The following is a 10,928-nucleotide window of genomic DNA, read 5'->3' on the forward strand; positions in this document are numbered from 1 at the left end:
GAGTTGTAATATATGCCGACGACTCATGAGGTGACTGGTATCTTGATTAGACTTGGCCTTTTCAAGTCTTTGTCTTCTATTTTCCTCCTAACACTACTGTAGACCTGATTTACCTGAAATAAACACAAAAGTGAATCATATCCACTAAAACAACCTAAGTACCTACAATATTCATGGTTTTAAGCATCAATAGTGCCATGTTTCCATAACACATCGGTCTCAGCCTAACGAATGGGTGAGCCTTCATTCTTGTATACGTTTGCTACTAAATACTACTCCTAGTTTAACATAGCTGATAGCTTATGAGAATACTCTTGGTGACATATCTGGATGTCAAACTAATCATGATCATAGATGAGCATACTAATGGTCATACTACTAGTAGGCTTTACTTTTATAATAAAACTGATCCACGACCATTGATGGCATTACAAATACCATACTAATCGTCAAACTTATTTTTTGAAAAAATGTTCAAAAGCATTGATGACATATATGGATATCATGGTTGCCATGCATCTTTCTGTTATAACTCAAAGCTCCTGATTATGATAAGACTACACATATATACCATGTATTTTTAATAGTGAGAATTATAAATTAGTGGGAGACATGAGATGGCTTGAGTAAATGCATAGAAGAAATATATAAGGACTGGGATTTGGAAGGAATCATATAAGATCAGACCTGAACCCTATATCCTAACTCAAGAAGATGCTAATAATTTAACAGTATGTATTATTTGAAAATACTATTTAGAATATTCTTTTCCTGATAATACTGAATAGTTCAATAATACTGATGTCTAAGATTGAATTATAAACACTTTATCAAAAAGTATTCAAAAACATATGGTACTGGAGGACTAAATATTGAGCTATGAAATTCATGAAATACTAAGTCATCAAATGTTCATAACAGCCATCTTTGAAGAATGCAAATACTCATGATAATTATGATAATTATTATACTCTTAATTGAATATGAATTTGTGCAAGACAAGTCCAATATCATGCATTATATACATACATATATATATATATATGTGTATATGTATATATATTGGGGTTCATATATATAACTCCATTAACATATTAAATTTCATGGAAGACATGTATTGATGGATTATTTTTTATGGGATACTAAAGTACAAAGAAACTCATACTTTTCATGAAGAACGAACAAAACCAAAAAATTAAGTTCCCTTAGGGGATCAATGGGTAGAAGGATACCAATTGATGAAATTTCACTTACCAAGAAGTGAAAACGTTGAACACAAAGCTTGAAGATCGTAAACCCTAGTTTTGTAGCTTTGGGGAGGAAGGGCCATTTTGTATTCTCTGATTTTTTTCAAAGTGTCGATTGAATTTATACGAGAATGAGAGATTTAAATATTTTAACTTAATAATCATCAATGGAATATCCAAATTATATAGTATAGGAGGTTACATAATAGGAAAAGACTAAAGTACCCCTTATAAAAATATAACTGAAAATTGCCTGTCGTGACAGATAAACCAATCAATGATTCGTTGGATCTACCAATGATCATTTATTATGCTCATTGGTTATATGGGGTTTTTATTACTCTCTGTACTCCATCAAACAAGCCAAGGGATTATCTTTGGCCCCTCTAATAATTCATCCCATGATTGGTTGTTAGTAGTCAAGTCAGTTCAAACTCATAACCACAGCCACCACCAACAACTCGTTGGTTCTTCAAATGATCATTGCTCTCTCTTATGGCTAAAGAGGTAAATTTAAAATCCTCAAGACTTTTGGGTTTGATTAATACAGATGATAACATGGAACAATCATCCTTTCAACCAATGTTTATTGGAATAAATAGCTTTAAACTCCATCACTAAAATGGCCACAACTCCTTGCTCTTGAATTGAGTTTATAATCGATCATATGTATTGGAATGAAGACTCAAAGAAATTTAATTTGGCAGTTTTTTAGCCTAAAAAATCTTTCTATTCTACAAGTTATACTCATTTGAAGTTGACCCTAGTAAGATCTTATAAGAGGATTTGATCTGTAAGGAAGCTTTAAACTTAACTACGAGCTAGGAGTTAATGATGGCCTTAATACATATCTAAAGTACTTCTCATACTACCAAATCATTGATTTTATATCTATACAAACTTGAATAATGGTTATAATCTTAGCTCGAATTTTAGAGAAGGGCATTATAATATATCCCCTTGAGATCATTTCCTTGAATAAAGACTAACAAAGCTGAAGAGATAGGGAAAGAGCTGAAATCCTAATTCTGAGTTCTGAGAGATGAATACTAACATGATAATTGAATATCTAACTAAAATTTAGACTAGATTGAATTCATTATTACATACTAAGACATGTGAGAAAAGTAATAAGGAGGAAACTATTACCTTGAACTAAATTTTGATTGAGAATAAGACTCAATTGTATTTACCCATAACAAAAATATAGGTAAGAGCTTGAATGGAATAGGCGCAGACATGTACTTAGGAGAGTACGACTAAAAGAAATGAAGGAAAATTAATGGAATTGTATGTTTGATCTCCAAACTGAAATGATGGCTATAAGGACTGGTTCATACTAAGAGTTTAGAATACAATTGAGGCACTCATGAAATGTATGTACACAGAGAGCTACAAAATGATTGGTAAAAGAGCAAAAATTTCTAAGATTTACTAAGAAAGGAATCTCTATTACCTTCAATTCTTCTTGTTAAAATTTCTTAATAACACTACGGGGATAACTCGAAGGCATGATATGAGTGAGATATCTAATAAAAATCTTAACAAGGATTGAGCATCCTAATTAGTTAATTTAGGCTCATATAATAGGAATGATTTGGGGTTGTACATGAGCCACTTTTGGTTTAAAGTTACCGATTATAAAATATAGCATCTAGGGAAGGAGGTATGGTTAGGACTACTATGCATTAAGTAATTCAAATGATAACTTTCCAACTTAGAAATAATTTCTCAACCTTGCTTCGTCATAAGAAAATACCAACTGAACTGCTGAAACTTCTAACCCTCTTAAGGGTACACTATATATGGATGCCAAAGGCTAAGTCTAGTTATATGCTCTTATCTATTCAAGCCTAAATCTGATATATAAAGTACTAACACTAAAATGACTACACTAGTCTCAACTACATGGATCTATATTTTGTATCCACTGTGAACACTTCATCTTGCCACCTTAAACAATCAACCTTAATGTCACTCCTCAAATCCTATTGGGGTGGACTGGCACCCGTAACCAAGGAGGCCTGAGAGAACCAGCTCATAACCTTATACTTCCCATGCATACCTCTATGACAACCCAAAATTCGGACAGCATCATGTCACATATAAAAGGAAATAATCACCTGTATAAGCTCGAGCACACATATATATGTATATACAATACTTGGCCTTTGGAGCCATCACGTCTATTAACAAAACACCACCTTGACTGTACATTAGGTCTACAAAGCCTCTAGACAATACACAGAGTTTACCTAAGGTCAGGACACACCCCGCCATATAACTAACTTCTATACAATACCAAAAGTGACTGGATATGACATGAAAAGCCCCAAAGCAAACTGGAGCTCACCAAAAGCAGCTGGATATCCTGGCTTCTACTTGTGCAGTGTATGAGCTGAGGTACCTGTGACTGCAGCATGAAATGCAGGTCCCCCGTGGGGGATGTCAGTACGAAATATGTACTAAGTATGTAAAGCTGTAGATAATCACATATGATATAGGAGCTCAATAGAAATCAGAAAAAAGTGAATAAATCATAATAAGAGTGGACCACACTTACTAGAACTTGTGACAACCTGTACATTATATTTATTCAATCACTTTACCTTTGGTCTTATCATCTTTGTAATCATTACTGTACTGTACTGTGACCATTAGGCTGCCTCTAGTACATATCAACTGGGATTGACCCATGATAGGCTTATGCCCCTGGGATACCACCCATAAACACATAAATAGGGATCTACCTATGATAGGCTTATGCCCCTGGGATACCACCCGATAAGAGAGAACTTCCATCACTTAGTTCAATTAATCTTTGAGATTGTTATTTCGGTCGCCACCGCATTTTTGATACTTTGAAACAATGATACATCAATAAGAGACATATAAATAGACCATCAATGCAACAAAATGAAGTAAGAACTCATTGGCACATCAATGAAGTGATTAAGAGTCATCAATGCCATAACAATGAAGTAGGAACTTATTGGTATATCAATGAAACATTTTGGAGTCATTAATAGCACATGGATCTTGTTTGAGTAACCGGATACCTTCTGACATTCATTAGTGAAATAAACATGTAAGATTTAGAAAACAAGTAAGTATTGGAATGTCTTGACATCTTGTAGGGTGGAAACAAGTTCATTGGTAACGTAGGACATCATACAAAACCATTATGGATCACATGTCACTAAATAACTTTGGAAACTTTCTTAATAGAACAATTGTTCACTTTCATGCCAAAGATATGGTATAGAGTACGCTTTACATACCTGACTGTCAACCTTCAATACTAGTCCCAAATGGACTTCTCGTCTTTTCAGATTACTTATCTACAATGAACATATATAGCAATCTAGTATTAGCGACCAAACGTCACAATTCAATTATTTGAATTCACCAAACTAGTGGTTAAGTAGTAAGCCTTAATTACACCATAAAGGGTATCACTTTAACCCTCTTATACTCCAATTACATTCACATGCCTTGTATATTCATACAACATCCTCCAATATCAAGTTTGGATTCATTTATCCTTCCAACCAATTCATTAAACCAAATTAAGCCATAGAAATAAATAATCATCAATTCAATAGTATATCACCATATCCACCTTCTATAACTCAATTACCATATCCACCTTCCACAATTCAATACAACCAAACCATGCAAAATAGTCCATAACCCTATTTTCATCACCTTTCAGTAACAACCAATACATATAATCCTCTATCACACATATACATATGGAAAAGAACAAAGACAAACAATATTCATACCTTAGAATTCACCTCTTGATTATGCAATCATGTTTGCACAAATAATAGGTGTCGTTCGAAGCTCTCGAGATGACAAACGCAGTTATCGGATTACTTTGGAATTTCTACGGTTGAATCAAAAGTAATTTAAAGGTCAAATTTGGCTAGGGTTTGTTCTTTCTCAATGATTGATGATGAAAATGAGTTTTTGAACTCATATACATGTATATATACACATATTCCCGTCCAAAATATAATAGAAAATGACCAAAATGCCTTTAAAATTTAAATAATGTCAAATCTGTCCTTTGGTGGACTGTTTTGATAAGCTAAAGTAGATCGATCATAACTCTTTTCTCCGATATCAGATTTGGATGAAATCGGTATCGTTGGAAGGATGATTCAAAGGGATTTCATTTCATATAAAGTAGGCCACCCAGTTCGTCCTGTACAAGGAGTTATGGTCGTTTGAAGTTGACCCTAAAAATCTGTTTTGATAGGCTGAAGTAAAACGAGTATAACTCCTTACTCTGACATTGGATTTGGATGAAACCAATTGCATTGGAAAGAATACTCAAAGATATTTCTTTTAATAGGCTGCAGCTCTCCCAGTTCATTATATTAAGGGATATATGATCATTCAAAGTTGACCCAAAAATTCGGCTGGCCTCAGTAGTTTGTGTGCAGGAAATTTTCCTGCACATTTACTATTCCCAAATATCCCAGCCACCGTTTTATAGTTTCGAACGTGCTCGATTATAATCGAAACCTATCCGTTTTTGGAAATTTTTATATCATTGTAAAGCTTATTCAATAACCTTCGCATGGAACCATCGACGGGCAAATTCTGGTATAAATAAAATAAAAAAATTAATTCCATATAAATAAGACCAATACACGTACTTGAATACGCCAATACACGTACTTGAATACGGGGTGTTACATCCTTCCCCCCTTTAGGACATTCGTCCTCGAATGTTAGCATAGTTATTAAACCAAAACAAGTTCAAGTCCATCATTAACATTCACATCATCACATAAATACTATGCATATATAAAAAAAACTTACTTGTTAATGATCTAACTCCGTTTCTTGAACTTCCTCTTCATCTTTTAACAAATGAGGGTACTTAGATTTCATTGCTTCCTCAGCTTCCTATGTAATCTCTTCCCTTTGATGATTTCTCCAACGTACTTTCATCGATGCTATCTCTTTATTTCTCATCTTCTTAACTTGGCGATCTAGAATAGCAATAGGCACTTCCTCATAGGTAAGATCTTCCGCAACTTGCACATCCTCAGTAGAAGTGATATGTGATGGATCTCTGATGCACTTTTGAAGCATTGACACATAAAATACCGGATGTACTGATGAGATCTCTTGGGGTAGCTCTAATTCATATGCAAGTTGTCCAAACCTTCGAGTGATCTTATACGAGCCTATATAACGTGGACTCAACTTCCCTTTCTTGCCAAATCTCATTACCCTTTTTATTGGTGATACCTTCAAAAATACCCAATCACCTATAGAAAACTCTAACCCTCTCCTTCTACTATCCGCATATGACTTGTGTTGACTTTAGGCTATTTTCAGTCGTTGCTGAATTAGTTTAACCTTCTCTATGGCTTGATAAACAAGATCCAGTACGAACAAAAGAGTTTCACCCACTTCGAACCATCCTATTGGTGATCTACACTTCCTTCCATATAAAGCTTCATATGGTGCCATTTTGATACTTGAATGATAGCTATTATTGTAGGCAAACTCAATAAGAGGTAAATGATCATCCCAGTTGCCCTTAAAATCTATTACACAAGCTCGTAGCATATCTTCAAGTATTTGGATGGTACGTTCTGCTTGTCCATCTGTTTGAGGGTGAAAAACTGTACTCAACTTCATTTGTGTTCCTAAACACCTCTGAAAAGACTTCCAAAAGTTTGTGGTAAATTGGGTTCCCTGATCTGATATAATAGAGATTGGCACTCCACATAATCGGACTATCTCTTTAATGTACAGCTTCGCATACTCTTCAACTGTGTAAGTGGTCCTAACTTGTAGGAAATATGCGGATTTGGTAAGCCTATCAACAATCACCCATATAGAATCAAACTTTCAGGATGTACAAGGCAAACCAATAACAAAATCTATGTTGATCATGTCCCACTTCCAGCTTGGAAGATCAATGCATTGCATATAACCTCCAGGGTTTTGGTGCTCAACTTTAACTCTTTGACAATTTGGACATTTAGCTATAAATTCTGCAATGCTCTTCTTCATGTCATTCCACCAATACATATCTTTCAAATCTTGATACATTTTGGTTGATCCTGGATGAATGGAATACCTTGAACAATGTGCCTCTGTCATAATATTCTTTCTTAGCCCGTCTACATCCGGCACACACAATCAGTTTTGGCACTGAAGTACTCCTTCTCGCGTAAGCTCAAATACCTTGGTCGCACAACTCTGAACTTTCTCCTTAAGCTATAATAAAATAGGATCTGCATATTGCTTCTCTTTCACTTCAGCTACTAATGAAGATTCTGCAGCATTATGTACGATAAGCTCTTTATCCGGAGTTTCAAGAAGGTGAACTCCCAAACTAGCTAACTGGTGAAGATCTTTAATCATCCCTTGCCTTTCTATAGGTGCCATCATAGCCTTACAACTTAACGCATCAGCTAACACATTTGCTTTCCCTGGATAGTACAAGATATCAACATCGTAGTCCTTTAATAGTTCGAGCCATCTCCGCTGCCTTAAATTTAGATCCTTCTGATTAAAAATATATTGCAAGCTCTTATGTTCAGTATATATATCAATATGAACCCTATATAAGTAGTGGCGTCATATCTTTAAAGCAAAAATAACTGCTGCCAGCTCAAGATCGTGTGTAGGATAATTTTTCTCATATGGCCGCAATTGTATAGAAGCATATGCTATTACCTTACCATGCTGCATCAATACACATCCTAAATGAATTCTGGAAGCATCATAATACACTGTATACCCTTCGGTGCCTTCTGGAAGTACCAACACGGGTGTAGAAATCAACTTGTTCTTTAAATCTTGAAAACTCCTCTCACAGGCATCATTCCATTGGAATTTGGATGCTTTATGGGTTAGCTTGGTTAAGGGTGCTGAAATGGAAGAAAAGTCTTTAACAAACCTTCTATAATAACTGGCCAACCCGAGAAAACTATGAATCTCCGTAGGCGTTGTGGGCCTTGGTCAGTTCTTCACAGCTTCTATCTTTTGAGCATCAACCTTTATCCCTTCACTAGATACAATATGACCCAAAAATGCCACCGACTTTAACCAAAACTCACATTTAAAGAACTTTGCATAAAGCTTACAATTACGAAGAGTCTGCAATGCTTGTCGTAAGTGATTGGCATGGTCCTCATCTGATCTACACCCTATTCATCAAATTCATAAAAGCTGTGGGTACATTTGTTAGCCCAAATGACATAACTAGAAACTCATAATGACCATACCATGTTTGGAAAGTTGTCTTGGGTATATCCTTCTCTTTGACCCTCACTTGGTGGTAACCTAACCTCAAATCAATCTTAGAAAAGCACTTGGTGCCTTGTAACTGAGCAAATAAATCATCAATTCTTGGGAGAGGATATTTATTCTTAATAGTCACCTTATTCAATTGCCGATAATGAATACACATCCTCAGCGAGATATCCTTTTTGCTCACAAATAACACTGGTGCTCCCCAGGGGGACATACTAGGCCTTATGAATCCCTTCTCTAGAAAATCATTCAATTGCTCTTTCAATTCTCATAATTCTACTGGGGCCATTATATACGGAGGAATGGAGATTGGTTGGGTTCCTGGTATTACATCAATACCAAACTCTACTTCTCGTTCAGGAGGCAAACCTGGAAGATCTTCAGGAAATACATCAGAAAATTCATTTACCACCGGAACAGCGTGAAGAGTTGGTGGCTCCGCTTCTGTATCCCTTACTCTAACTAAATGATATATGTATCCCTTGGAAATCATTCTTCTTGCCTTAAAATAAAAAATAAATCCACCTCTTGACGCATCAATTTCACCTTTCCATTCAAGGACTGATTCATTTGGAAAATGGAAATATACCTTTTTCGTGCAGCAATCAATTGTGGCATAACAAGACGCCAACCATTCCATACCCATTATAACATCAAAATCTACCATTTCTAACTCCACAAGATCAGCCATCGTATCACGACCACAAACAGTTACTATGCAGTTTCGGTAAACTCTTCTAGCTATATAGATTCCCCAACCGGTGTGGATACTTCAAATGGCTTAACTAACAGTTCGGGTATTCTTTCAAACTTTCCAGCAGCCAATGGAGTGACATAAGATAATGTAGAACCAGGATCGATTAAGGCATATACATCGAATGAAAAGATAGACAACGTACCTGCAACCACATCTGGGGAAGCCTCTAAATTCTATCGATCCGCTAGAGCATACATACAATTTTGAGCCCCGCTAGAACTCGTGGCTCCTCTATCACATCTAACACGACCCATTGGTTGTGCACCCCTTCCTGAATAAGGCATCGATGATGATGATGCAACAAATGACCCCATAGGTCGTGCCATACCCCCTATGCCCCTTCGTAGGCATTCTCTCATTATATGCCCCGACATACCGTACCAAAAGAAAATATTGGTCCCCAGCCGACATGCGCCCAAATGATACCTTCCACATTTATTGCATGGCTCTCGAGGAGGTCTTGATTGTCTTTATTCCCTTGCCCTTCGTACCCCACTTTCCGCGAACTCTGACTCTCACTTCTTGCCCAAATTGATTTCCTCTGGACCCTTGGAACTGTGGTGGGGCACTAGCTGCCGAATAAAAAGATAATGGCCTAGGTGGTCTTGCAGAAAACTATGGTCTAAACCCTCCTTGGGATGCCATAAACTGCCCTGTAGATCTGGCCCTCTTGGAATATCCTCTTTCTAATTCTTGTGTTCTTCTCCTCTGCCTCTGATCTTCCATTTTCTATGCAAAAGCTTAAATCCTCGCTATGTCCATATCTTTGTTCAAAGCGGCAATAGCATAATCTCTAACCAGATATGGATCTAGCCTATCCATATATTGATGAACTCTATCATCCATAGTAGCTACAATATTAGGAGAATATCTCAGTAAGGAATTAAATCGGAGACTGTACTCCCTCACACTCATATTTCCCTGACAAAGATTTAAAAATTGATCTACATGAGCCTGACGAATCTAAAATGGAAGATATTGATTAAGAAATGCCTCTTTGAACTCTTTCCAAGTAGCTGGGGGTACATCAATACCCCTAGATCATTTCCAGTCCTTGTACCAAAATATAGCCTCCCCTTTAAATCTATACGCTGCTAACTCCACTGTATCTCTACCTGTTATATGCATAACATCTAAGGCCCTTTGAATTTGATCAATAAAGTCCTGTGGGTCCTTGTTAAGATCTGATCCAGTAAAAGTGGGAGGATCCTTCTTAAGAAAATCCTGTGTTCGAAGGCTAGCCACCCTATCTGTACCTCTAGGACCCGTGGTAGGAATGGCTTGTCCTTGAACTTGCCCAGCAACTATACGAGTCAAAATTTGCACTGAATTTCTAAGATCTTGATCAACAGCATTAATAGGTGGCTCTGGAGATATAGTTCTCCTTCCCCTTATTTCTTCTGGAGTGGAAGAAATTTCTGATGCATGCTCAGCTGGAGCCTCACTTTGATTAGCTGGTATAGTGGGTGACTTACTAGTCCCCTCTCCGGCAGCCACATCTACTTGCTTACCGGTATTCTGGCTTCTGGTAACCGGCATCATTACTATAATAAGAGAAACAAACGGATTCAGTGGTCAACTATGACTTCATATACAATATAGGCTCTATCGCACGATCTAAGACATGAAGA

This window comes from Capsicum annuum, chromosome 5 (assembly GCF_002878395.1).
Source record: "Capsicum annuum cultivar UCD-10X-F1 chromosome 5, UCD10Xv1.1, whole genome shotgun sequence".
Classification (NCBI taxonomy): domain Eukaryota; kingdom Viridiplantae; phylum Streptophyta; class Magnoliopsida; order Solanales; family Solanaceae; genus Capsicum; species Capsicum annuum.